General features: G+C 47.4%; 38 non-coding genes across 38 annotated transcripts; 2 read left to right on the top strand and 36 right to left on the bottom strand.

Moving 5' to 3' along the window:
- Window positions 1-441: 441 nt before the first annotated feature.
- Window positions 442-514, bottom strand: trnav-uac (transfer RNA valine (anticodon UAC)). Its single transcript has one exon. It is a non-coding gene; the product is annotated as a tRNA-Val (tRNA).
- Window positions 515-1685: 1171 nt separating this feature from the next.
- On the bottom strand, window positions 1686-1758 carry trnav-uac (transfer RNA valine (anticodon UAC)). Its single transcript has one exon. It is a non-coding gene; the product is annotated as a tRNA-Val (tRNA).
- A 271-nt stretch (window positions 1759-2029) lies between these two features.
- Window positions 2030-2101, bottom strand: trnav-gac (transfer RNA valine (anticodon GAC)). The gene has a single exon. It is a non-coding gene; the product is annotated as a tRNA-Val (tRNA).
- Window positions 2102-2602: 501 nt separating this feature from the next.
- Window positions 2603-2676, bottom strand: trnai-aau (transfer RNA isoleucine (anticodon AAU)). Its single transcript has one exon. It is a non-coding gene; the product is annotated as a tRNA-Ile (tRNA).
- Window positions 2677-2929: 253 nt separating this feature from the next.
- On the bottom strand, window positions 2930-3002 carry trnav-uac (transfer RNA valine (anticodon UAC)). Its single transcript has one exon. It is a non-coding gene; the product is annotated as a tRNA-Val (tRNA).
- A 271-nt stretch (window positions 3003-3273) lies between these two features.
- trnad-guc (transfer RNA aspartic acid (anticodon GUC)) lies at window positions 3274-3345 on the bottom strand. Its single transcript has one exon. It is a non-coding gene; the product is annotated as a tRNA-Asp (tRNA).
- Window positions 3346-3846: 501 nt separating this feature from the next.
- trnai-aau (transfer RNA isoleucine (anticodon AAU)) lies at window positions 3847-3920 on the bottom strand. The gene has a single exon. It is a non-coding gene; the product is annotated as a tRNA-Ile (tRNA).
- Window positions 3921-4173: 253 nt separating this feature from the next.
- On the bottom strand, window positions 4174-4246 carry trnav-uac (transfer RNA valine (anticodon UAC)). Its single transcript has one exon. It is a non-coding gene; the product is annotated as a tRNA-Val (tRNA).
- A 272-nt stretch (window positions 4247-4518) lies between these two features.
- On the bottom strand, window positions 4519-4590 carry trnad-guc (transfer RNA aspartic acid (anticodon GUC)). Its single transcript has one exon. It is a non-coding gene; the product is annotated as a tRNA-Asp (tRNA).
- A 501-nt stretch (window positions 4591-5091) lies between these two features.
- On the bottom strand, window positions 5092-5165 carry trnai-aau (transfer RNA isoleucine (anticodon AAU)). The gene has a single exon. It is a non-coding gene; the product is annotated as a tRNA-Ile (tRNA).
- Window positions 5166-5418: 253 nt separating this feature from the next.
- Window positions 5419-5491, bottom strand: trnav-uac (transfer RNA valine (anticodon UAC)). Its single transcript has one exon. It is a non-coding gene; the product is annotated as a tRNA-Val (tRNA).
- A 271-nt stretch (window positions 5492-5762) lies between these two features.
- Window positions 5763-5834, bottom strand: trnad-guc (transfer RNA aspartic acid (anticodon GUC)). Its single transcript has one exon. It is a non-coding gene; the product is annotated as a tRNA-Asp (tRNA).
- Window positions 5835-7006: 1172 nt separating this feature from the next.
- On the bottom strand, window positions 7007-7078 carry trnad-guc (transfer RNA aspartic acid (anticodon GUC)). The gene has a single exon. It is a non-coding gene; the product is annotated as a tRNA-Asp (tRNA).
- An 828-nt stretch (window positions 7079-7906) lies between these two features.
- On the bottom strand, window positions 7907-7979 carry trnav-uac (transfer RNA valine (anticodon UAC)). The gene has a single exon. It is a non-coding gene; the product is annotated as a tRNA-Val (tRNA).
- A 272-nt stretch (window positions 7980-8251) lies between these two features.
- trnad-guc (transfer RNA aspartic acid (anticodon GUC)) lies at window positions 8252-8323 on the bottom strand. The gene has a single exon. It is a non-coding gene; the product is annotated as a tRNA-Asp (tRNA).
- An 828-nt stretch (window positions 8324-9151) lies between these two features.
- trnav-uac (transfer RNA valine (anticodon UAC)) lies at window positions 9152-9224 on the bottom strand. The gene has a single exon. It is a non-coding gene; the product is annotated as a tRNA-Val (tRNA).
- Window positions 9225-9495: 271 nt separating this feature from the next.
- trnad-guc (transfer RNA aspartic acid (anticodon GUC)) lies at window positions 9496-9567 on the bottom strand. Its single transcript has one exon. It is a non-coding gene; the product is annotated as a tRNA-Asp (tRNA).
- Window positions 9568-10395: 828 nt separating this feature from the next.
- Window positions 10396-10468, bottom strand: trnav-uac (transfer RNA valine (anticodon UAC)). Its single transcript has one exon. It is a non-coding gene; the product is annotated as a tRNA-Val (tRNA).
- Window positions 10469-11969: 1501 nt separating this feature from the next.
- Window positions 11970-12041, bottom strand: trnad-guc (transfer RNA aspartic acid (anticodon GUC)). The gene has a single exon. It is a non-coding gene; the product is annotated as a tRNA-Asp (tRNA).
- A 267-nt stretch (window positions 12042-12308) lies between these two features.
- On the top strand, window positions 12309-12381 carry trnaa-agc (transfer RNA alanine (anticodon AGC)). The gene has a single exon. It is a non-coding gene; the product is annotated as a tRNA-Ala (tRNA).
- Window positions 12382-12869: 488 nt separating this feature from the next.
- Window positions 12870-12942, bottom strand: trnav-uac (transfer RNA valine (anticodon UAC)). Its single transcript has one exon. It is a non-coding gene; the product is annotated as a tRNA-Val (tRNA).
- Window positions 12943-13213: 271 nt separating this feature from the next.
- trnad-guc (transfer RNA aspartic acid (anticodon GUC)) lies at window positions 13214-13285 on the bottom strand. Its single transcript has one exon. It is a non-coding gene; the product is annotated as a tRNA-Asp (tRNA).
- Window positions 13286-14113: 828 nt separating this feature from the next.
- Window positions 14114-14186, bottom strand: trnav-uac (transfer RNA valine (anticodon UAC)). Its single transcript has one exon. It is a non-coding gene; the product is annotated as a tRNA-Val (tRNA).
- Window positions 14187-14457: 271 nt separating this feature from the next.
- On the bottom strand, window positions 14458-14529 carry trnad-guc (transfer RNA aspartic acid (anticodon GUC)). Its single transcript has one exon. It is a non-coding gene; the product is annotated as a tRNA-Asp (tRNA).
- A 1157-nt stretch (window positions 14530-15686) lies between these two features.
- On the bottom strand, window positions 15687-15758 carry trnad-guc (transfer RNA aspartic acid (anticodon GUC)). Its single transcript has one exon. It is a non-coding gene; the product is annotated as a tRNA-Asp (tRNA).
- Window positions 15759-16586: 828 nt separating this feature from the next.
- Window positions 16587-16659, bottom strand: trnav-uac (transfer RNA valine (anticodon UAC)). Its single transcript has one exon. It is a non-coding gene; the product is annotated as a tRNA-Val (tRNA).
- Window positions 16660-17830: 1171 nt separating this feature from the next.
- On the bottom strand, window positions 17831-17903 carry trnav-uac (transfer RNA valine (anticodon UAC)). Its single transcript has one exon. It is a non-coding gene; the product is annotated as a tRNA-Val (tRNA).
- Window positions 17904-18174: 271 nt separating this feature from the next.
- Window positions 18175-18246, bottom strand: trnad-guc (transfer RNA aspartic acid (anticodon GUC)). Its single transcript has one exon. It is a non-coding gene; the product is annotated as a tRNA-Asp (tRNA).
- A 267-nt stretch (window positions 18247-18513) lies between these two features.
- On the top strand, window positions 18514-18586 carry trnaa-agc (transfer RNA alanine (anticodon AGC)). Its single transcript has one exon. It is a non-coding gene; the product is annotated as a tRNA-Ala (tRNA).
- A 161-nt stretch (window positions 18587-18747) lies between these two features.
- trnai-aau (transfer RNA isoleucine (anticodon AAU)) lies at window positions 18748-18821 on the bottom strand. Its single transcript has one exon. It is a non-coding gene; the product is annotated as a tRNA-Ile (tRNA).
- Window positions 18822-19074: 253 nt separating this feature from the next.
- Window positions 19075-19147, bottom strand: trnav-uac (transfer RNA valine (anticodon UAC)). The gene has a single exon. It is a non-coding gene; the product is annotated as a tRNA-Val (tRNA).
- Window positions 19148-19418: 271 nt separating this feature from the next.
- On the bottom strand, window positions 19419-19490 carry trnad-guc (transfer RNA aspartic acid (anticodon GUC)). Its single transcript has one exon. It is a non-coding gene; the product is annotated as a tRNA-Asp (tRNA).
- Window positions 19491-20318: 828 nt separating this feature from the next.
- trnav-uac (transfer RNA valine (anticodon UAC)) lies at window positions 20319-20391 on the bottom strand. Its single transcript has one exon. It is a non-coding gene; the product is annotated as a tRNA-Val (tRNA).
- A 1171-nt stretch (window positions 20392-21562) lies between these two features.
- Window positions 21563-21635, bottom strand: trnav-uac (transfer RNA valine (anticodon UAC)). The gene has a single exon. It is a non-coding gene; the product is annotated as a tRNA-Val (tRNA).
- A 271-nt stretch (window positions 21636-21906) lies between these two features.
- trnad-guc (transfer RNA aspartic acid (anticodon GUC)) lies at window positions 21907-21978 on the bottom strand. Its single transcript has one exon. It is a non-coding gene; the product is annotated as a tRNA-Asp (tRNA).
- A 1172-nt stretch (window positions 21979-23150) lies between these two features.
- trnad-guc (transfer RNA aspartic acid (anticodon GUC)) lies at window positions 23151-23222 on the bottom strand. Its single transcript has one exon. It is a non-coding gene; the product is annotated as a tRNA-Asp (tRNA).
- Window positions 23223-23723: 501 nt separating this feature from the next.
- Window positions 23724-23797, bottom strand: trnai-aau (transfer RNA isoleucine (anticodon AAU)). Its single transcript has one exon. It is a non-coding gene; the product is annotated as a tRNA-Ile (tRNA).
- Window positions 23798-24049: 252 nt separating this feature from the next.
- On the bottom strand, window positions 24050-24122 carry trnav-uac (transfer RNA valine (anticodon UAC)). Its single transcript has one exon. It is a non-coding gene; the product is annotated as a tRNA-Val (tRNA).
- Window positions 24123-24272: the final 150 nt, after the last annotated feature.

Raw genomic sequence — 24272 nt, 5'->3', positions numbered from 1 at the left:
TATAAGTTTGAGTGTATAACTTCAGTGTACGTTATTTACCTGATTCACCATTTGCCTATGCTTGACAGATGACCGTCTGAAAGCATGATATAGCAAAACAAAGAGAAGAACTTTTGGCCCGTACAGGGATCGAACCCGCGACCTTGGCGTTATTAGCACCACGCTCTAACCAACTGAGCTAACCGGCCCACAGTTGATAGCGGAACCGTTCAGGCATGACGGACGAATGTCCACCAGGTGTAATTGTTTTATTCTGTTTTTTTCCACATCCGAAGCCAAGCGCAGAAGGCACAACAACAGCACGGGGATGGCATGATTGCTTCCTGTGCTCGCAATTGTCTTAATAAGGCCTAACACAAAATATAGATTGTTCCCATCTACTAATGAGGTGTGATGACAGGCTTGCCCATAGTGTCAGACAAAAGACAAGAACTAAAGGCATGTTTCTGCCTGGTTTCGAACCAGGGACCTTTCGCGTGTAAGGCGAACGTGATGACCACTACACTACAGAAACCACAATTTTCCACCAAGCGTGCATGTGTCCCGCAGTGGAAATGACAGAGTTTGGTCATCTTTCCAAGGGGAAAATTTACACTGAGGGTCTTTCAGCAAAACAATGGTGTGCTTGTTTGTGGCGTTGGTGGTATAGTGGTGAGCATAGCTGCCTTCCAAGCAGTTAACCCGGGTTCGATTCCCGGCCAACGCAATGCCTTTAGCGCGTCGCACCTTGCTGATCCAAAACCTTTTCAGGTTTTTCGGCCGTAGGTTCAGAAAAAACATATTCTCTCCCCGTCGGCGAATCGAACCCCGGTCTTCCGCGTGACAAGCGGAGATACTGTCCACTATACTAACGAGGAAGCTGTGTGCAGCTGAATCTCTGCAACATGCAACAGGTAATGCTGGCCCCTTCTCAATCTTCACAGAAGGTGTGTGTGTTCTTGTGCCTTTTTCATTAGGGAATGCATGGTGAGTGAGCTTGTCAGTGATGTGAAGTCCCAGAAACCTGAAACTCTGCATAGTTCTCCCTGTGCTACTGCTGAAGTGAGTCACCTCTGATCAACATGCTTCAGCCTTCTAAATGTTCTGCTGTTGTCATGAGAGGCTAACAGCTCCTGTTTCTTCAAGGGGAATTAGCTCAAATGGTAGAGCGCTCGCTTAGCATGCGAGAGGTAGCGGGATCGATGCCCGCATTCTCCAACGAAGGTTTTGACTGTGTGAATGCCACTGAGAACAGCTTTAAAAACTATTAGTTTGAGTGTATAACTTCAGTGTACGTTATTTACCTGATTCACCATTTGCCTCTGCTTGACAGATGACCGTCTGAAAGCATGATATAGCAAAACAAAGAGAAGAACTTTTGGCCCGTACGGGGATCGAACCCGCGACCTTGGCGTTATTAGCACCACGCTCTAACCAACTGAGCTAACCGTCCCACAGTTGATAGCGGAACCCTTCAGGCATGACGGATGAATGTCCACCAGGTGTAATTGTTTTATTCTGTTTTTTTCCACATCCGAAGCCAAGCGCAGAAGGCACAACAACAGCACGGGGATGGCATGATTGCTTCCTGTGCTCGCAATTGTCTTAATAAGGCCTAACACAAAATATAGATTGTTCCCATCTACTAATGAGGTGTGATGACAGGCTTGCCCATAGTGTCAGACAAAAGACAAGAACTAAAGGCATGTTTCTGCCTGGTTTCGAACCAGGGACCTTTCGCGTGTAAGGCGAACGTGATGACCACTACACTACAGAAACCACAATTTTCCACCAAGCGTGCATGTGTCCCGCAGTGGAAATGACAGAGTTTGGTCATCTTTCCAAGGGGAAAATTTACACTGAGGGTCTTTCAGCAAAACAATGGTGTGCTTGTTTGTGGCGTTGGTGGTATAGTGGTGAGCATAGCTGCCTTCCAAGCAGTTGACCCGGGTTCGATTCCCGGCCAACGCATTGCCTTTAGCGCGTCGCACCTTGCTGATCCAAATCCTTTTCAGGTTTTTCGGCCGTAGGTTCAGAAAAAACATATTCTCTCCCCGTCGGGGAATCGAACCCCGGTCTTCCGCGTGTCAGGCGGAGATACTGTCCACTATACTAACGAGGAAGCTGTGTGCAGCTGAATCTCTGCAACATGCAACAGGTAATACTGGCCCCTTCTCAATCTTCACAGAAGGTGTGTGTGTTCTTGTGCCTTTTTCATTAGGGAATGCATGGTGAGTGAGCTTGTCAGTGATGTGAAGTCCCAGAAACCTGAAACTGTGCATAGTTCTCCCTGTGCTACTGCTGAAGTGAGTCACCTCTGATCAACATGCTTCAGCCTTCTAAATGTTATGCTGTTGTCATGAGAGGCTAACAGCTCCTGTTTCTTCAAGGGGAATTAGCTCAAATGGTAGAGCGCTCGCTTAGCATGCGAGAGGTAGCGGGATCGATGCCCGCATTCTCCAACGAAGGTTTTGACTGTGTGAATGCCACTGAGAACAGCTTTAAAAACTATTAGTTTGAGTGTATAACTTCAGTGTACGTTATTTACCTGATTCACCATTTGCCTCTGCTTGACAGATGACCGTCTGAAAGCATGATATAGCAAAACAAAGAGAAGAACTTTTGGCCCGTACGGGGATCGAACCCGCGACCTTGGCGTTATTAGCACCACGCTCTAACCAACTGAGCTAACCGGCCCACAGTTGATAGCGGAACCCTTCAGGCATGACGGATGAATGTCCACCAGGTGTAATTGTTTTATTCTGTTTTTTTCCACATCCGAAGGCAAGTGCAGAAGGCACAACAACAGCACGGGGATGGCATGATTGCTTCCTGTGCTCGCAATTGTCTTAATAAGGCCTAACACAAAATATAGATTGTTCCCATCTACTAATGAGGTGTGATGACAGGCTTGCCCATAGTGTCAGACAAAAGACAAGAACTAAAGGCATGTTTCTGCCTGGTTTCGAACCAGGGACCTTTCGCGTGTAAGGCGAACGTGATGACCACTACACTACAGAAACCACAATTTTCCACCAAGCGTGCATGTGTCCCGCAGTGGAAATGACAGAGTTTGGTCATCTTTCCAAGGGGAAAATTTACACTGAGGGTCTTTCAGCAAAACAATGGTGTGCTTGTTTGTGGCGTTGGTGGTATAGTGGTGAGCATAGCTGCCTTCCAAGCAGTTGACCCGGGTTCGATTCCCGGCCAACGCAATGCCTTTAGCGCGTCGCACCTTGCTGATCCAAATCCATTTCAGGTTTTTCGGCCGTAGGTTCAGAAAAAACATATTCTCTCCCCGTCGGGGAATCGAACCCCGGTCTTCCGCGTGACAGGCGGAGATACTGTCCACTATACTAACGAGGAAGCTGTGTGCAGCTGAATCTCTGCAACATGCAACAGGTAATACTGGCCCCTTCTCAATCTTCACAGAAGGTGTGTGTGTTCTTGTGCCTTTTTCATTAGGGAATGCATGGTGAGTGAGCTTGTCAGTGATGTGAAGTCCCAGAAACCTGAAACTGTGCATAGTTCTCCCTGTGCTACTGCTGAAGTGAGTCACCTCTGATCAACATGCTTCAGCCTTCTAAATGTTCTGCTGTTGTCATGAGAGGCTAACAGCTCCTGTTTCTTCAAGGGGAATTAGCTCAAATGGTAGAGCGCTCGCTTAGCATGCGAGAGGTAGCGGGATCGATGCCTGCATTCTCCAACGAAGGTTTTGACTGTGTGAATGCCACTGAGAACAGCTTTAAAAACTATTAGTTTGAGTGTATAACTTCAGTGTACGTTATTTACCTGATTCACCATTTGCCTCTGCTTGACAGATGACCGTCTGAAAGCATGATATAGCAAAACAAAGAGAAGAACTTTTGGCCCGTACGGGGATCGAACCCGCGACCTTGGCGTTATTAGCACCACGCTCTAACCAACTGAGCTAACCGGCCCACAGTTGATAGCGGAACCCTTCAGGCATGACGGATGAATGTCCACCAGGTGTAATTGTTTTATTCTGTTTTTTTCCACATCCGAAGGCAAGTGCAGAAGGCACAACAACAGCACGGGGATGGCATGATTGCTTCCTGTGCTCGCAATTGTCTTAATAAGGCCTAACACAAAATATAGATTGTTCCCATCTACTAATGAGGTGTGATGACAGGCTTGCCCATAGTGTCAGACAAAAGACAAGAACTAAAGGCATGTTTCTGCCTGGTTTCGAACCAGGGACCTTTCGCGTGTAAGGCGAACGTGATGACCACTACACTACAGAAACCACAATTTTCCACCAAGCGTGCATGTGTCCCGCAGTGGAAATGACAGAGTTTGGTCATCTTTCCCAGGGGAAAATTTACACTGAGGGTCTTTCAGCAAAACAATGGTGTGCTTGTTTGTGGCGTTGGTGGTATAGTGGTGAGCATAGCTGCCTTCCAAGCAGTTGACCCGGGTTCGATTCCCGGCCAACGCATTGCCTTTAGCGCGTCGCACCTTGCTGATCCAAATCCATTTCAGGTTTTTCGGCCGTAGGTTCAGAAAAAAACATATTCTCTCCCCGTCGGGGAATCGAACCCCGGTCTTCCGCGTGACAGGCGGAGATACTGTCCACTATACTAACGAGGAAGCTGTGTGCAGCTGAATCTCTGCAACATGCAACAGGTAATACTGGCCCCTTCTCAATCTTCACAGAAGGTGTGTGTGTTCTTGTGCCTTTTTCATTAGGGAATGCATGGTGAGTGAGCTTGTCAGTGATGTGAAGTCCCAGAAACCTGAAACTGTGCATAGTTCTCCCTGTGCTACTGCTGAAGTGAGTCACCTCTGATCAACATGCTTCAGCCTTCTAAATGTTCTGCTGTTGTCATGAGAGGCTAACAGCTCCTGTTTCTTCAAGGGGAATTAGCTCAAATGGTAGAGCGCTCGCTTAGCATGCGAGAGGTAGCGGGATCGATGCCCGCATTCTCCAACGAAGGTTTTGACTGTGTGAATGCCACTGAGAACAGCTTTAAAAACTATTAGTTTGAGTGTATAACTTCAGTGTACGTTATTTACCTGATTCACCATTTGCTTCTGCTTGACAGATGACCGTCTGAAAGCATGATATAGCAAAACAAAGAGAAGAACTTTTGGCCCGTACGGGGATCGAACCCGCGACCTTGGCGTTATTAGCACCACGCTCTAACCAACTGAGCTAACCGGCCCACAGTTGATAGCGGAACCCTTCAGGCATGACGGTTGAATGTCCACCAGGTGTAATTGTTTTATTCTGTTTTTTTCCACATCCGAAGCCAAGCGCAGAAGGCACAACAACAGCACGGGGATGGCATGATTGCTTCCTGTGCTCGCAATTGTCTTAATAAGGCCTAACACAAAATATAGATTGTTCCCATCTACTAATGAGGTGTGATGACAGGCTTGCCCATAGTGTCAGACAAAAGACAAGAACTAAAGGCATGTTTCTGCCTGGTTTCGAACCAGGGACCTTTCGCGTGTAAGGCGAACGTGATGACCACTACACTACAGAAACCACAATTTTCCACCAAGCGTGCATGTGTCCCGCAGTGGAAATGACAGAGTTTGGTCATCTTTCCAAGGGGAAAATTTACACTGAGGGTCTTTCAGCAAAACAATGGTGTGCTTGTTTGTGGCGTTGGTGGTATAGTGGTGAGCATAGCTGCCTTCCAAGCAGTTGACCCGGGTTCGATTCCCGGCCAAAGCAATGCCTTTAGCGCGTCGCACCTTGCTGATCCAAAACCTTTTCAGGTTTTTCGGCCGTAGGTTCAGAAAAGACATATTCTCTCCCCGTCGGGGAATCGAACCCCGGTCTTCCGCGTGACAGGCGGAGATACTGTCCACTATACTAACGAGGAAGCTGTGTGCAGCTGAATCTCTGCAACATGCAACAGGTAATACTGGCCCCTTCTCAATCTTCACAGAAGGTGTGTGTGTTCTTGTGCCTTTTTCATTAGGGAATGCATGGTGAGTGAGCTTGTCAGTGATGTGAAGTCCCAGAAACCTGAAACTGTGCATAGTTCTCCCTGTGCTACTGCTGAAGTGAGTCACCTCTGATCAACATGCTTCAGCCTTCTAAATGTTATGCTGTTGTCATGAGAGGCTAACAGCTCCTGTTTCTTCAAGGGGAATTAGCTCAAATGGTAGAGCGCTCGCTTAGCATGCGAGAGGTAGCGGGATCGATGCCCGCATTCTCCAACGAAGGTTTTGACTGTGTGAATGCCACTGAGAACAGCTTTAAAAACTATTAGTTTGAGTGTATAACTTCAGTGTACGTTATTTACCTGATTCACCATTTGCCTCTGCTTGACAGATGACCGTCTGAAAGCATGATATAGCAAAACAAAGAGAAGAACTTTTGGCCCGTATGGGGATCGAACCCGCGACCTTGGCGTTATTAGCACCACGCTCTAACCAAATGAGGTAACCGGCCCACAGTTGATAGCGGAACCCTTCAGGCATGACGGATGAATGTCCACCAGGTGTAATTGTTTTATTCTGTTTTTTTCCACATCCGAAGGCAAGTGCAGAAGGCACAACAACAGCACGGGGATGGCATGATTGCTTCCTGTGCTCGCAATTGTCTTAATAAGGCCTAACACAAAATATAGATTGTTCCCATCTACTAATGAGGTGTGATGACAGGCTTGCCCATAGTGTCAGACAAAAGACAAGAACTAAAGGCATGTTTCTGCCTGGTTTCGAACCAGGGACCTTTCGCGTGTAAGGCAAACGTGATGACCACTACACTACAGAAACCACAATTTTCCACCAAGCGTGCATGTGTCCCGCAGTGGAAATGACAGAGTTTGGTCATCTTTCCCAGGGGAAAATTTACACTGAGGGTCTTTCAGCAAAACAATGGTGTGCTTGTTTGTGGTGTTGGTGGTATAGTGGTGAGCATAGCTGCCTTCCAAGCAGTTGACCCGGGTTCGATTCCCGGCCAACGCAATGCCTTTAGCGCGTCGCACCTTGCTGATCCAAATCCATTTCAGGTTTTTCGGCCGTAGGTTCAGAAAAAACATATTCTCTCCCCGTCGGGGAATCGAACCCCGGTCTTCCGCGTGACAGGCGGAGATACTGTCCACTATACTAACGAGGAAGCTGTGTGCAGCTGAATCTCTGCAACATGCAACAGGTAATACTGGCCCCTTCTCAATCTTCACAGAAGGTGTGTGTGTTCTTGTGCCTTTTTCATTAGGGAATGCATGGTGAGTGAGCTTGTCAGTGATGTGAAGTCCCAGAAACCTGAAACTGTGCATAGTTCTCCCTGTGCTACTGCTGAAGTGAGTCACCTCTGATCAACATGCTTCAGCCTTCTAAATGTTCTGCTGTTGTCATGAGAGGCTAACAGCTCCTGTTTCTTCAAGGGGAATTAGCTCAAATGGTAGAGCGCTCGCTTAGCATGCGAGAGGTAGCGGGATCGATGCCCGCATTCTCCAACGAAGGTTTTGACTGTGTGAATGCCACTGAGAACAGCTTTAAAAACTATTAGTTTGAGTGTATAACTTCAGTGTACGTTATTTACCTGATTCACCATTTGCCTCTGCTTGACAGATGACCGTCTGAAAGCATGATATAGCAAAACAAAGAGAAGAACTTTTGGCCCGTACAGGGATCGAACCCGCGACCTTGGCGTTATTAGCACCACGCGCTAACCAACTGAGCTAACCGGCCCACAGTTGATAGCGGAACCCTTCAGGCATGACGGATGAATGTCCACCAGGTGTAATTGTTTTATTCTGTTTTTTTCCACATCCGAAGGCAAGTGCAGAAGGCACAACAACAGCACGGGGATGGCATGATTGCTTCCTGTGCTCGCAATTGTCTTAATAAGGCCTAACACAAAATATAGATTGTTCCCATCTACTAATGAGGTGTGATGACAGGCTTGCCCATAGTGTCAGACAAAAGACAAGAACTAAAGGCATGTTTCTGCCTGGTTTCGAACCAGGGACCTTTCGCGTGTAAGGCGAACGTGATGACCACTACACTACAGAAACCACAATTTTCCACCAAGCGTGCATGTGTCCCGCAGTGGAAATGACAGAGTTTGGTCATCTTTCCCAGGGGAAAATTTACACTGAGGGTCTTTCAGCAAAACAATGGTGTGCTTGTTTGTGGCGTTGGTGGTATAGTGGTGAGCATAGCTGCCTTCCAAGCAGTTGACCCGGGTTCGATTCCCGGCCAACGCATTGCCTTTAGCGCGTCGCACCTTGCTGATCCAAATCCATTTCAGGTTTTTCGGCCGTAGGTTCAGAAAAAAACATATTCTCTCCCCGTCGGGGAATCGAACCCCGGTCTTCCGCGTGACAGGCGGAGATACTGTCCACTATACTAACGAGGAAGCTGTGTGCAGCTGAATCTCTGCAACATGCAACAGGTAATACTGGCCCCTTCTCAATCTTCACAGAAGGTGTGTGTGTTCTTGTGCCTTTTTCATTAGGGAATGCATGGTGAGTGAGCTTGTCAGTGATGTGAAGTCCCAGAAACCTGAAACTGTGCATAGTTCTCCCTGTGCTACTGCTGAAGTGAGTCACCTCTGATCAACATGCTTCAGCCTTCTAAATGTTCTGCTGTTGTCATGAGAGGCTAACAGCTCCTGTTTCTTCAAGGATAATTAGCTCAAATGGTAGAGCGCTCGCTTAGCATGCGAGAGGTAGCGGGATCGATGCCCGCATTCTCCAACGAAGGTTTTGACTGTGTGAATGCCACTGAGAACAGCTTTAAAAACTATTAGTTTGAGTGTATAACTTCAGTGTACGTTATTTACCTGATTCACCATTTGCTTCTGCTTGACAGATGACCGTCTGAAAGCATGATATAGCAAAACAAAGAGAAGAACTTTTGGCCCGTACGGGGATCGAACCCGCGACCTTGGCGTTATTAGCACCACGCTCTAACCAACTGAGCTAACCAGCCCACAGTTGATAGCGGAACCCTTCAGGCATGACGGATGAATGTCCACCAGGTGTAATTGTTTTATTCTGTTTTTTTCCACATCCGAAGCCAAGCGCAGAAGGCACAACAACAGCACGGGGATGGCATGATTGCTTCCTGTGCTCGCAATTGTCTTAATAAGGCCTAACACAAAATATAGATTGTTCCCATCTACTAATGAGGTGTGATGACAGGCTTGCCCATAGTGTCAGACAAAAGACAAGAACTAAAGGCATGTTTCTGCCTGGTTTCGAACCAGGGACCTTTCGCGTGTAAGGCGAACGTGATGACCACTACACTACAGAAACCACAATTTTCCACCAAGCGTGCATGTGTCCCGCAGTGGAAATGACAGAGTTTGGTCATCTTTCCAAGGGGAAAATTTACACTGAGGGTCTTTCAGCAAAACAATGGTGTGCTTGTATGTGGCGTTGGTGGTATAGTGGTGAGCATAGCTGCCTTCCAAGCAGTTGACCCGGGTTCGATTCCCGGCCAACGCAATGCCTTTAGCGCGTCGCACCTTGCTGATCCAAAACCTTTTCAGGTTTTTCGGCCGTAGGTTCAGAAAAGACATATTCTCTCCCCGTCGGGGAATCGAACCCCGGTCTTCCGCGTGACAGGCGGAGATACTGTCCACTATACTAACGAGGAAGCTGTGTGCAGCTGAATCTCTGCAACATGCAACAGGTAATACTGGCCCCTTCTCAATCTTCACAGAAGGTGTGTGTGTTCTTGTGCCTTTTTCATTAGGGAATGCATGGTGAGTGAGCTTGTCAGTGATGTGAAGTCCCAGAAACCTGAAACTGTGCATAGTTCTCCCTGTGCTACTGCTGAAGTGAGTCACCTCTGATCAACATGCTTCAGCCTTCTAAATGTTATGCTGTTGTCATGAGAGGCTAACAGCTCCTGTTTCTTCAAGGGGAATTAGCTCAAATGGTAGAGCGCTCGCTTAGCATGCGAGAGGTAGCGGGATCGATGCCCGCATTCTCCAACGAAGGTTTTGACTGTGTGAATGCCACTGAGAACAGCTTTAAAAACTATTAGTTTGAGTGTATAACTTCAGTGTACGTTATTTACCTGATTCACCATTTGCCTCTGCTTGACAGATGACCGTCTGAAAGCATGATATAGCAAAACAAAGAGAAGAACTTTTGGCCCGTATGGGGATCGAACCCGCGACCTTGGCGTTATTAGCACCACGCTCTAACCAACTGAGCTAACCGGCCCACAGTTGATAGCGGAACCCTTCAGGCATGACGGATGAATGTCCACCAGGTGTAATTGTTTTATTCTGTTTTTTTCCACATCCGAAGGCAAGTGCAGAAGGCACAACAACAGCACGGGGATGGCATGATTGCTTCCTGTGCTCGCAATTGTCTTAATAAGGCCTAACACAAAATATAGATTGTTCCCATCTACTAATGAGGTGTGATGACAGGCTTGCCCATAGTGTCAGACAAAAGACAAGAACTAAAGGCATGTTTCTGCCTGGTTTCGAACCAGGGACCTTTCGCGTGTAAGGCGAACGTGATGACCACTACACTACAGAAACCACAATTTTCCACCAAGCGTGCATGTGTCCCGCAGTGGAAATGACAGAGTTTGGTCATCTTTCCCAGGGGAAAATTTACACTGAGGGTCTTTCAGCAAAACAATGGTGTGCTTGTTTGTGGCGTTGGTGGTATAGTGGTGAGCATAGCTGCCTTCCAAGCAGTTGACCCGGGTTCGATTCCCGGCCAACGCATTGCCTTTAGCGCGTCGCACCTTGCTGATCCAAATCCATTTCAGGTTTTTCGGCCGTAGGTTCAGAAAAAAACATATTCTCTCCCCGTCGGGGAATCGAACCCCGGTCTTCCGCGTGACAGGCGAAGATACTGTCCACTATACTAACGAGGAAGCTGTGTGCAGCTGAATCTCTTCAACATGCAACAGGTAATACTGGCCCCTTCTCAATCTTCACAGAAGGTGTGTGTGTTCTTGTGCCTTTTTCATTAGGGAATGCATGGTGAGTGAGCTTGTCAGTGATGTGAAGTCCCAGAAACCTGAAACTGTGCATAGTTCTCCCTGTGCTACTGCTGAAGTGAGTCACCTCTGATCAACATGCTTCAGCCTTCTAAATGTTCTGCTGTTGTCATGAGAGGCTAACAGCTCCTGTTTCTTCAAGGGGAATTAGCTCAAATGGTAGAGCGCTCGCTTAGCATGCGAGAGGTAGCGGGATCGATGCCCGCATTCTCCAACGAAGGTTTTGACTGTGTGAATGCCACTGAGAACAGCTTTAAAAACTATTAGTTTGAGTGTATAACTTCAGTGTACGTTATTTACCTGATTCACCATTTGCCTCTGCTTGACAGATGACCGTCTGAAAGCATGATATAGCAAAACAAAGAGAAGAACTTTTGGCCCGTACGGGGATCGAACCCGCGACCTTGGCGTTATTAGCACCACGCTCTAACCAACTGAGCTACCCGGCCCACAGTTGATAGCGGAACCCTTCAGGCATGACGGATGAATGTCCACCAGGTGTAATTGTTTTATTCTGTTTTTTTCCACATCCGAAGGCAAGTGCAGAAGGCACAACAACAGCACGGGGATGGCATGATTGCTTCCTGTGCTCGCAATTGTCTTAATAAGGCCTAACACAAAATATAGATTGTTCCCATCTACTAATGAGGTGTGATGACAGGCTTGCCCATAGTGTCAGACAAAAGACAAGAACTAAAGGCATGTTTTCTGCCTGGTTTCGCGTGTAAGGCGAACGTGATGACCACTACACTACAGAAACCACAATTTTCCACCAAGCGTGCATGTGTCCCGCAGTGGAAATGACAGAGTTTGGTCATCTTTCCCAGGGGAAAATTTACACTGAGTGTCTTTCAGCAAAACAATGGTGTGCTTGTTTGTGGCGTTGGTGGTATAGTGGTGAGCATAGCTGCCTTCCAAGCAGTTGACCCGGGTTCGATTCCCGGCCAACGCATTGCCTTTAGCGCGTCACACCTTGCTGCTCCAAAAGCTTTTCAGGTTTTTCGGCCGTAGGTTCAGAAAAAACATATTCTCTCCCCGTCGGGGAATCGAACCCCGGTCTTCCGCGTGACAGGCGGAGATACTGTCCACTATACTAACGAGGAAGCTGTGTGCAGCTGAATCTCTGCAACATGCAACAGGTAATACTGGCCCCTTCTCAATCTTCACAGAAGGTGTGTGTGTTCTTGTGCCTTTTTCATTAGGGAATGCATGGTGAGTGAGCTTGTCAGTGATGTGAAGTCCCAGAAACCTGAAACTGTGCATAGTTCTCCCTGTGGTACTGCTGAAGTGAGTCACCTCTGATCAACATGCTTCAGCCTTCTAAATGTTATGCTGTTGTCATGAGAGGCTAACAGCTCCTGTTTCTTCAAGGGGAATTAGCTCAAATGGTAGAGCGCTCGCTTAGCATGCGAGAGGTAGCGGGATCGATTCCCGCATTCTCCAACGAAGGTTTTGACTGTGTGAATGCCACTGAGAACAGCTTTAAAAACTATAAGTTTGAGTGTATAACTTCAGTGTACATTATTTACCTGATTCACCATTTGCCTCTGCTTGACAGATGACCATCTGAAAGCATGATATGGCAAAACAAAGAGAAGAACTTTTGGCCCGTACAGGGATCGAACCCGCGACCTTGAAGTTATTAGCACCACGCTCTAACCAACTGAGCTAACCGGCCCACAGTTGATAGCGGAACCCTTCAGGCATGACGGATGAATTTCCACCAGGTGTAATTGTTTTATTCTGTTTTTTTCCACATCCGAAGCCAAGCGCAGAAGGCACAACAACAGCACGGGGATGGCATGATTGCTTCCTGTGCTCGCAATTGTCTTAATAAGGCCTAACACAAAATATAGATTGTTCCCATCTACTAATGAGGTGTGATGACAGGCTTGCCCATAGTGTCAGACAAAAGACAAGAACTAAAGGCATGTTTCTGCCTGGTTTCGAACCAGGGACCTTTCGCGTGTAAGGCGAACGTGATGACCACTACACTACAGAAACCACAATTTTCCACCAAGCGTGCATGTGTCCCGCAGTGGAAATGACAGAGTTTGGTCATCTTTCCCAAGGGAAAATTTACACTGAGGGTCTTTCAGCAAAACAATGGTGTGCTTGTTTGTGGCGTTGGTGGTATAGTGGTGAGCATAGCTGCCTTCCAAGCAGTTGACCCGGGTTCGATTCCCGGCCAACGCATTGCCTTTAGCGCGTCGCACCTTGCTGATCCAAAACCTTTTCAGGTTTTTCGGCCGTAGGTTCAGAAAAAACATATTCTCTCCCCGTCGGGGAATCGAACCCCGGTCTTCCGCGTGACAGGCGGAGATACTGTCCACTATACTAACGAGGAAGCTGTGTGCAGCTGAATCTCTGCAACATGCAACAGGTAATACTGGGCCCTTCTCAACCTTCACAGAAGGTGTGTGTGTTCTTGTGCATTTTTCATTAGGGAATGCATGGTGAGTGAGCTTGTCAGTGATGTGAAGTCCCAGAAACCTGAAACTGTGCATAGTTCTCCCTGTGCTACTGCTGAAGTGAGTCACCTCTGAGCAACATGCTTCAGCCTTCTAAATGTTATGCTGTTGTCATGAGAGGCTAACAGCTCCTGTGTCTTCAAGGGGAATTAGCTCAAATGGTAGAGCGCTCGCTTAGCATGCGAGAGGTAGCGGGATCGATGCCCGCATTCTCCAACGAAGGTTTTGACTGTGTGAATGCCACTGAGAACAGCTTTAAAAACTATAAGTTTGAGTGTATAACTTCAGTGTACGTTATTTACCTGATTCACCATTTGCCTCTGCTTGACAGATGACCGTCTGAAAGCATGATATAGCAAAACAAAGGGAAGAATTTTTGGCCCGTACGGGGATTGAACCCGCGACCTTGGCGTTATTAGCACCACGCTCTAACCAACTGAGCTAACCGGCCCACAGTTGAAAGCAGAACCCTTCAGGCATGACGGATGAATGTCCACCAGGTGTAATTGTTTTATTCTGTTTTTTTCCACATCCGAAGCCAAGCGCAGAAGGCACAACAACAGCACGGGGATGGCATGATTGCTTCCTGTGCTCGCAATTGTCTTAATAAGGCCTAACACAAAATATAGATTGTTCCCATCTACTAATGAGGTGTGATGACAGGCTTGCCCATAGTGTCAGACAAAAGACAAGAACTAAAGGCATGTTTCTGCCTGGTTTCGAACCAGGGACCTTTCGCGTGTAAGGCGAACGTGATGACCACTACACTACAGAAACCACAATTTTCCACCAAGCGTGCATGTGTCCCGCAGTGGAAATGACAGAGTTTGGTCATCTTTCCCAGGGGAAAATTTACACTGAGTGTCTTTCAGCAAAACAATGGTGTGCTTGTTTGTGGCGTTGGTGGTATAGTGGTGAGCATAGCTGCCTTCCAAGCAGTTGACCCGGGTTCGATTCCCGGCCAACGCATTGCCTTTAGCGCGTCACACCTTGCTGCTCCAAAATCTTTTCAGGTTTTTCGGCCGTAGGTTCAGAAAAAACATATTCTCTCCCCGTCGGGGAATCGAACCCCGGTCTTCCGCGTGACAGGCGGAGATACTGTCCACTATACTAACGAGGAAGCTGTGTGCAGCTGAATCTCTGCAACATGCAACAGGTAATACTGGCCCCTTCTCAATCTTCACAGAAGGTGTGTGTGTTCTTGTGCCATTTTCATTAGGGAATGCATGGTGAGTGAGCTTGTCAGTGATGTGAAGTCCCAGAAACCTGAAACTGTGCATAGTTCTCCCTGTGGTACTGCTGAAGTGAGTCACCTCTGATCAACATGCTTCAGCCTTCTAAATGTTATGCTGTTGTCATGAGAGGCTAACAGCTCCTGTTTCTTCAAGGGGAATTAGCTCAAATGGTAGAGCGCTCGCTTAGCATGCGAGAGGTAGCGGGATCGATGCCCGCATTCTCCAACGAAGGTTTTGACTGTGTGAATGCCACTGAGAACAGCTTTAAAAACTATAAGTTTGAGTGTATAACTTCAGTGTACGTTATTTACCTGATTCACCATTTGCCTCTGCTTGACAGATGACCATCTGAAAGCATGATATGGCAAAACAAAGAGAAGAACTTTTGGCCCGTACAGGGATCGAACCCGCGACCTCGAAGTTATTAGCACCACGCTCTAACCAACTTAGCTATCCGGCCCACAGTTGATAGCGGAACCCTTCAGGCATGACGGATGAATGTCCACCAGGTGTAATTGTTTTATTCTGTTTTTTTCCACATCCGAAGCCAAGCGCAGAAGGCACAACAACAGCACGGGGATGGCATGATTGCTTCCTGTGCTCGCAATTGTCTTAATAAGGCCTAACACAAAATATAGATTGTTCCCATCTACTAATGAGGTGTGATGACAGGCTTGCCCATAGTGTCAGACAAAAGACAAGAACTAAAGGCATGTTTTCTGCCTGGTTTCGCGTGTAAGGCGAACGTGATGACCACTACACTACAGAAACCACAATTTTCCACCAAGCGTGCATGTGTCCCGCAGTGGAAATGACAGAGTTTGGTCATCTTTCCCAGGGGAAAATTTACACTGAGTGTCTTTCAGCAAAACAATGGTGTGCTTGTTTGTGGCGTTGGTGGTATAGTGGTGAGCATAGCTGCCTTCCAAGCAGTTGACCCGGGTTCGATTCCCGGCCAACGCGTTGCCTTTAGCGCGTCACACCTTGCTGCTCCAAAACCTTTTCAGGTTTTTCGGCCGTAGGTTCAGAAAAAACATATTCTCTCCCCGTCGGGGAATCGAACCCCGGTCTTCCGCGTGACAGGCGGAGATACTGTCCACTATACTAACGAGGAAGCTGTGTGCAGCTGAATCTCTGCAACATGCAACAGGTAATACTGGGCCCTTCTCAATCTTCACAGAAGGTGTGTGTGTTCTTGTGCATTTTTCATTAGGGAATGCATGGTGAGTGAGCTTGTCAGTGATGTGAAGTCCCAGAAACCTGAAACTGTGCATAGTTCTCCCTGTGCTACTGCTGAAGTGAGTCACCTCTGAGCAACATGCTTCAGCCTTCTAAATGTTATGCTGTTGTCATGAGAGGCTAACAGCTCCTGTTTCTTCTAGGGGAATTAGCTCAAATGGTAGAGCGCTCGCTTAGCATGCGAGAGGTAGCGGGATCGATGCCCGCATTCTCCAACGAAGGTTTTGACTGTGTGAATGCCACTGAGAACAGCTTTAAAAACTATAAGTTTGAGTGTATAACTTCAGTGTACGTTATTTACCTGATTCACCATTTGCCTCTGCTTGACAGATGACCGTCTGAAAGCATGATATAGCAAAACAAAGAGAAGAACTTTTGGCCCGTACGGGGATCGAACCCGCGACCTTGGCGTTATTAGCACCGCGCTCTAACCAACTGAGCTAACCGGCCCACAGTTGAAAGCGGAACCCTTCAGGCATGACGGATGAATGTCCACCTGGTGTAATTGTTTTATTCTGTTTTTTTCCACATCCGAAGCCAAGCGCAGAAGGCACAACAACAGCACGGGGATGGCATGATTGCTTCCTGTGCTCGCAATTGTCTTAATAAGGCCTAACACAAAATATAGATTGTTCCCATCTACTAATGAGGTGTGATGACAGGCTTGCCCATAGTGTCAGAAAAAAGACAAGAACTAAAGGCATGTTTCTGCCTGGTTTCGAACCAGGGACCTTTCGCGTGTAAGGCGAACGTGATGACCACTACACTACAGAAACCACAATTTTCCACCAAGCGTGCATGTGTCCCGCAGTGGAAATGAAAGAGTTTGGTCATCTTTCCCAGGGGAAAATTTACACTGAGTGTCTTTCAGCAAAACAATGGTGTGCTTGTTTGTGGCGTTGGTGGTATAGTGGTGAGCATAGCTGCCTTCCAAGCAGTTGACCCGGGTTCGATTCCCGGCCAACGCATTGCCTTTAGCGCGTCGCACCTTGCTGATCCAAAACCTTTTCAGGTTTTTTGGCCGTAGGTTCAGAAAAAACATATTCTCTCCCCGTCGGGGAATCGAACCCCGGTCTTCCGCGTGACAGGCGGAGATACTGTCCACTATACTAACTAGGAAGCTGTGTGCAGCTGAATCTCTGCAACATGCAACAGGTAATACTGGGCCCTTCTCAATCTTCACAGAAGGTGTGTGTGTTCTTGTGCATTTTTCATTAGGGAATGCATGGTGAGTGAGCTTGTCAGTGATGTGAAGTCCCAGAAACCTGAAACTGTGCATAGTTCTCCCTGTGCTACTGCTGAAGTGAGTCACCTCTGAGCAACATGCTTCAGCCTTCTAAATGTTATGCTGTTGTCATGAGAGGCTAACAGCTCCTGTTTCTTCAAGGGGAATTAGCTCAAATGGTAGAGCGCTCGCTTAGCATGCGAGAGGTAGCGGGATCGATGCCCGCATTCTCCAACGAAGGTTTTGACTGTGTGAATGCCACTGAGAACAGCTTTAAAAACTATAAGTTTGAGTGTATAACTTCAGTGTACGTTATTTACCTGATTCACCATTTGCCTCTGCTTGACAGATTACCGTCTGAAAGCATGATATAGCAAAACAAAGAGAAGAATTTTTGGCCCGTACGGGGATCGAACCCGCGACCTTGGCGTTATTAGCACCACGCTCTAAGCAACTGAGCTAACCGGCCCACAGTTGAAAGCAGAACCCTTCAGGCATGACGGATGAATGTCCACCAGGTGTAATTTTTTTATTCTGTTTTTTTCCACATCCGAAGCCAAGCGCAGAAGGCACAACAACAGCACGGGGATGGCATGATTGCTTCCTGTGCTCGCAATTGTCTTAATAAGGCCTAACACAAAATATAGATTGTTCCCATCTACTAATGAGGTGTGATGACAGGCTTGCCCATAGTGTCAGACAAAAGACAAGAACTAAAGGCATGTTTCTGCCTGGTTTCGAACCAGGGACCTTTCGCGTGTAAGGCGAACGTGATGACCACTACACTACAGAAACCACAATTTTCCACCAAGCGTGCATGTGTCCCGCAGTGGAAATGACAGAGTTTGGTCATCTTTCCCAGGGGAAAATTTACACTGAGTGTCTTTCAGCAAAACAATGGTGTGCTTGTTTGTGGCGTTGGTGGTATAGTGGTGAGCATAGCTGCCTTCCAAGCAGTTGACCCGGGTTCGATTCCCGGCCAACGCATTGCCTTTAGCGCGTCACACCTTGCTGCTCCAAAACCTTTTCAGGTTTTTCGGCCGTAGGTTCAGAAAAAACATATTCTCTCCCCGTCGGGGAATCGAACCCCGGTCTTCCGCGTGACAGGCGGAGATACTGTCCACTATACTAACGAGGAAGCTGTGTGCAGCTGAATCTCTGCAACATGCAACAGGTAATACTGGGCCCTTCTCAATCTTCACAGAAGGTGTGTGTGTTCTTGTGCATTTTTCATTAGGGAATGCATGGTGAGTGAGCTTGTCAGTGATGTGAAGTCCCAGAAACCTGAAACTGTGCATAGTTCTCCCTGTGCTACTGCTGAAGTGAGTCACCTCTGAGCAACATGCTTCAGCCTTCTAAATGTTATGCTGTTGTCATGAGAGGCTAACAGCTCCTGTTTCTTCAAGGGGAATTAGCTCAAATGGTAGAGCGCTCGCTTAGCATGCGAGAGGTAGCGGGATCGATTCCCGCATTCTCCAACGAAGGTTTTGACTGTGTGAATGCCACTGAGAACAGCCTTAAAAACTATAAGTTTGAGTGTATAACTTCAGTGTACGTTATTTACCTGATTCACCATTTGCCTCTGCTTGACAGATGACCGTCTGAAAGCATGATATAGCAAAACAAAGAGAAGAACTTTTGGCCCGTACGGGGATCGAACCCGCGACCTTGGCGTTATTAGCACCACGCTCTAACCAACTGAGCTAACCGGCCCACAGTTGTTGGCGGAACCCTTCAGGCATGACGGATGAATGTCCACCAGGTGTAATTGTTTTATTCTGTTTTTTTCCACATCCGAAGCCAAGCGCAGAAGGCACAACAACAGCACGGGGATGGCATGATTGCTTCCTGTGCTCGCAATTGTCTTAATAAGGCCTAACACAAAATATAGATTGTTCCCATCTACTAATGAGGTGTGATGACAGGCTTGCCCATAGTGTCAGACAAAAGACAAGAACTAAAGGCATGTTTCTGCCTGGTTTCGAACCAGGGACCTTTCGCGTGTAAGGCGAACGTGATGACCACTACACTACAGAAACCACAATTTTCCACCAAGCGTGCATGTGTCCCGCAGTGGAAATGACAGAGTTTGGTCATCTTTCCCAGGGGAAAATTTACACTGAGTGTCTTTCAGCAAAACAATGGTGTGCTTGTTTGTGGCGTTGGTGGTATAGTGGTGAGCATAGCTGCCTTCCAAGCAGTTGACCCGGGTTCGATTCCCGGCCAACGCGTTGCCTTTAGCGCGTCACACCTTGCTGCTCCAAAACCTTTTCAGGTTTTTCGGCCGTAGGTTCAGAAAAAACATATTCTCTCCCCGTCGGGGAATCGAACCCCGGTCTTCCGCGTGACAGGCGGAGATACTGTCCACTATACTAACGAGGAAGCTGTGTGCAGCTGAATCTCTGCAACATGCAACAAGTAATACTGGCCCCTTCTCAATCTTCACAGAAGGTGTGTGTGTTCTTGTGCCTTTTTCATTAGGGAATGCATGGTGAGTGAGCTTGTCAGTGATGTGAAGTCCCAGAAACCTGAAACTGTGCATAGTTCTCCCTGTGCTACTGCTGAAGTGAGTCACCTCTGATCAACATGCTTCAGCCTTCTAAATGTTATGCTGTTGTCATGAGAGGCTAACAGCTCCTGTTTCTTCAAGGGGAATTAGCTCAAATGGTAGAGCGCTCGCTTAGCATGCGAGAGGTAGCGGGATCGATGCCCGCATTCTCCAACGAAGGTTTTGACTGTGTGAATGCCACTGAGAACAGCTTTAAAAACTATAAGTTTGAGTGTATAACTTCAGTGTACGTTATTTACCTGATTCACCATTTGCCTCTGCTTGACAGATGACCGTCTGAAAGCATGATATAGCAAAACAAAGAGAAGAACTTTTGGCCCGTACAGGGATCGAACCCGCGACCTTGAAGTTATTAGCACCACGCTCTAACCAACTGAGCTAACCGGCCCACAGTTGATAGCGGAACCCTTCAGGCATGACGGATGAATGTCCACCAGGTGTAATTGTTTTATTCTGTTTTTTTCCACATCCGAAGCCAAGCGCAGAAGGCACAACAACAGCACGGGGATGGCATGATTGCTTCCTGTGCTCGCAATTGTCTTAATAAGGCCTAACACAAAATATAGATTGTTCCCATCTACTAATGAGGTGTGATGACAGGCTTGCCCATAGTGTCAGACAAAAGACAAGAACTAAAGGCATGTTTCTGCCTGGTTTCGAACCAGGGACCTTTCGCGTGTAAGGCGAACGTGATGACCACTACACTACAGAAACCACAATTTTCCACCAAGCGTGCATGTGTCCCGCACTGGAAATGACAGAGTGTGGTCATCTTTCCCAAGGGAAAATTTACACTGAGGGTCTTTCAGCAAAACAATGGTGTGCTTGTTTGTGGCGTTGGTGGTATAGTGGTGAGCATAGCTGCCTTCCAAGCAGTTGACCCGGGTTCGATTCCCGGCCAACGCATTGCCTTTAGCGCGTCGCACCTTGCTGATCCAAAACCTTTTCAGGTTTTTTGGCCGTAGGTTCAGAAAAAACATATTCTCTCCCCGTCGGGGAATCGAACCCCGGTCTTCCGCGTGACAGGCGGAGATACTGTCCACTATACTAACTAGGAAGCTGTGTGCAGCTGAATCTCTGCAACATGCAACAGGTAATACTGGGCCCTTCTCAATCTTCACAGAAGGTGTGTGTGTTCTTGTGCATTTTTCATTAGGGAATGCATGGTGAGTGAGCTTGTCAGTGATGTGAAGTCCCAGAAACCTGAAACTGTGCATAGTTCTCCCTGTGCTACTGCTGAAGTGAGTCACCTCTGAGCAACATGCTTCAGCCTTCTAAATGTTATGCTGTTGTCATGAGAGGCTAACAGCTCCTGTTTCTTCAAGGGGAATTAGCTCAAATGGTAGAGCGCTCGCTTAGCATGCGAGAGGTAGCGGGATCGATGCCCGCATTCTCCAACGAAGGTTTTGACTGTGTGAATGCCACTGAGAACAGCTTTAAAAACTATAAGTTTGAGTGTATAACTTCAGTGTACGTTATTTACCTGATTCACCATTTGCCTCTGCTTGACAGATGACCGTCTGAAAGCATGATATAGCAAAACAAAGAGAAGAATTTTTGGCCCGTACGGGGATCGAACCCGCGACCTTGGCGTTATTAGCACCACGCTCTAAGCAACTGAGCTAACCGGCCCACAGTTGAAAGCAGAACCCTTCAGGCATGACGGATGAATGTCCACCAGGTGTAATTTTTTTATTCTGTTTTTTTCCACATCCGAAGCCAAGCGCAGAAGGCACAACAACAGCACGGGGATGGCATGATTGCTTCCTGTGCTCGCAATTGTCTTAATAAGGCCTAACACAAAATATAGATTGTTCCCATCTACTAATGAGGTGTGATGACAGGCTTGCCCATAGTGTCAGACAAAAGACAAGAACTAAAGGCATGTTTCTGCCTGGTTTCGAACCAGGGACCTTTCGCGTGTAAGGCGAACGTGATGACCACTACACTACAGAAACCACAATTTTCCACCAAGCGTGCATGTGTCCCGCAGTGGAAATGACAGAGTTTGGTCATCTTTCCCAGGGGAAAATTTACACTGAGTGTCTTTCAGCAAAACAATGGTGTGCTTGTTTGTGGCGTTGGTGGTATAGTGGTGAGCATAGCTGCCTTCCAAGCAGTTGACCCGGGTTCGATTCCCGGCCAACGCATTGCCTTTAGCGCGTCACACCTTGCTGCTCCAAAACCTTTTCAGGTTTTTCGGCCGTAGGTTCAGAAAAAACATATTCTCTCCCCGTCGGGGAATCGAACCCCGGTCTTCCGCGTGACAGGCGGAGATACTGTCCACTATACTAACGAGGAAGCTGTGTGCAGCTGAATCTCTGCAACATGCAACAGGTAATACTGGGCCCTTCTCAATCTTCACAGAAGGTGTGTGTGTTCTTGTGCATTTTTCATTAGGGAATGCATGGTGAGTGAGCTTGTCAGTGATGTGAAGTCCCAGAAACCTGAAACTGTGCATAGTTCTCCCTGTGCTACTGCTGAAGTGAGTCACCTCTGAGCAACATGCTTCAGCCTTCTAAATGTTATGCTGTTGTCATGAGAGGCTAACAGCTCCTGTTTCTTCAAGGGGAATTAGCTCAAATGGTAGAGCGCTCGCTTAGCATGCGAGAGGTAGCGGAATCGATGCCCGCATTCTCCAACGAAGGTTTTGACTGTGTGAATGCCACTGAGAACAGCTTTAAAAACTATAAGTTTGAGTGTATAACTTCAGTGTACGTTATTTACCTGATTCACCATTTGCCTCTGCTTGACAGATGACCGTCTGAAAGCATGATATAGCAAAACAAAGAGAAGAATTTTTGGCCCGTACGGGGATCGAACCCGCGACCTTGGCGTTATTAGCACCACACTCTAACCAACTGAGCTAACCGGCCCACAGTTGAAAGCAGAACCCTTCAGGCATGACGGATGAATGTCCACTAGGTGTAATTGTTTTATTCTGTTTTTTTCCACATCCGAAGCCAAGCGCAGAAGGCACAACAACAGCACGGGGATGGCATGATTGCTTCCTGTGCTCGCAATTGTCTTAATAAGGCCTAACACAAAATATAGATTGTTCCCATCTACTAATGAGGTGTGATTACAGGCTTGCCCATAGTGTCAGACAAAAGACAAGAACTAAAGGCATGTTTCTGCCTGGTTTCGAACCAGGGACCTTTCGCATGTAAGGCGAACGTGATGACCACTACACAACAGAAACCACAATTTTCCACCAAGCGTGCATGTGTCCCGCAGTGGAAATGACAGAGTTTGGTCATCTTTCCCAGGGGAAAATTTACACTGAGGGTCTTTCAGCAAAACAATGGTGTGCTTGTTTGTGGCGTTGGTGGTATAGTGGTGAGCATAGCTGCCTTCCAAGCAGTTGACCCGGGTTCGATTCCCGGCCAACGCATTGCCTTTAGCGCGTCGCACCTCGCTGCTCCAAAATCTTTTCAGGTTTTTCGGCCGTAGGTTCAGAAAAAACATACTCTCTCCCCGTCGGGGAATCGAACCCCGGTCTTCCGCGTGACAGGCGGAGATACTGTCCACTATACTAACGAGGAAGCTGTGTGCAGCTGAATCTCTACAACATGCAACAGGTAATACTGGCACCTTCTCAATCTTCACAGAAGGTGTGTGTGTTCTTGTGCCTTTTTCATTAGGGAATGCATGGTGAGTGAGCTTGTCAGTGATGTGAAGTCCCAGAAACCTGAAACTGTGCATAGTTCTCCCTGTGCTACTGCTGAAGTGAGTCACCTCTGATCAACATGCTTCAGCCTTCTAAATGTTATGCTGTTGTCATGAGAGGCTAACAGCTCCTGTTTCTTCAAGGGGAATTAGCTCAAATGGTAGAGCGCTCGCTTAGCATGCGAGAGGTAGCGGGATCGATGCCCGCATTCTCCAACGAAGGTTTTGACTGTGTGAATGCCACTGAGAACAGCTTTAAAAACTATAAGTTTGAGTGTATAACTTCAGTGTACGTTATTTACCTGATTCACCATTTGCCTCTGCTTGACAGATGACCGTCTGAAAGCATGATATAGCAAAACAAAGAGAGGAACTTTTGGCCCGTACGGGGATCGAACCCGCGACCTTGGCGTTATTAGCACCACGCTCTAACCAACTGAGCTAACCGGCCCACAGTTGATAGCGAACCCTTCAGGCATGACGGATGAATGTCCACCAGGTGTAATTGTTTTATTCTGTTTTTTTCCACATCCGAAGGCAAGCGCAGAAGGCACAACAACAGCACGGGGATGGCATGATTGCTTCCTGTGCTCGCAATTGTCTTAATAAGGCCTAACACAAAATATAGATTGTTCCCATCTACTAATGAGGTGTGATGACAGGCTTGCCCATAGTGTCAGACAAAAGACAAGAACTAAAGGCATGTTTCTGCCTGGTTTCGAACCAGGGACCTTTCGCGTGTAAGGCGAACGTGATGACCACTACACTACAGAAACCACAATTTTCCACCAAGCGTGCATGTGTCCCGCAGTGGAAATGACAGAGTTTGGTCATCTTTCCCAGGGGAAAATTTGCACTGAGGGTCTTTCAGCAAAACAATGGTGTGCTTGTTTGTGGCGTTGGTGGTATAGTGGTGAGCATAGCTG

This window comes from Astyanax mexicanus, unplaced genomic scaffold (assembly GCF_023375975.1).
Source record: "Astyanax mexicanus isolate ESR-SI-001 unplaced genomic scaffold, AstMex3_surface scaffold_34, whole genome shotgun sequence".
Lineage (NCBI taxonomy): Eukaryota > Metazoa > Chordata > Actinopteri > Characiformes > Acestrorhamphidae > Astyanax > Astyanax mexicanus.
This window is presented reverse-complemented; position numbering and strand designations above follow the sequence as displayed.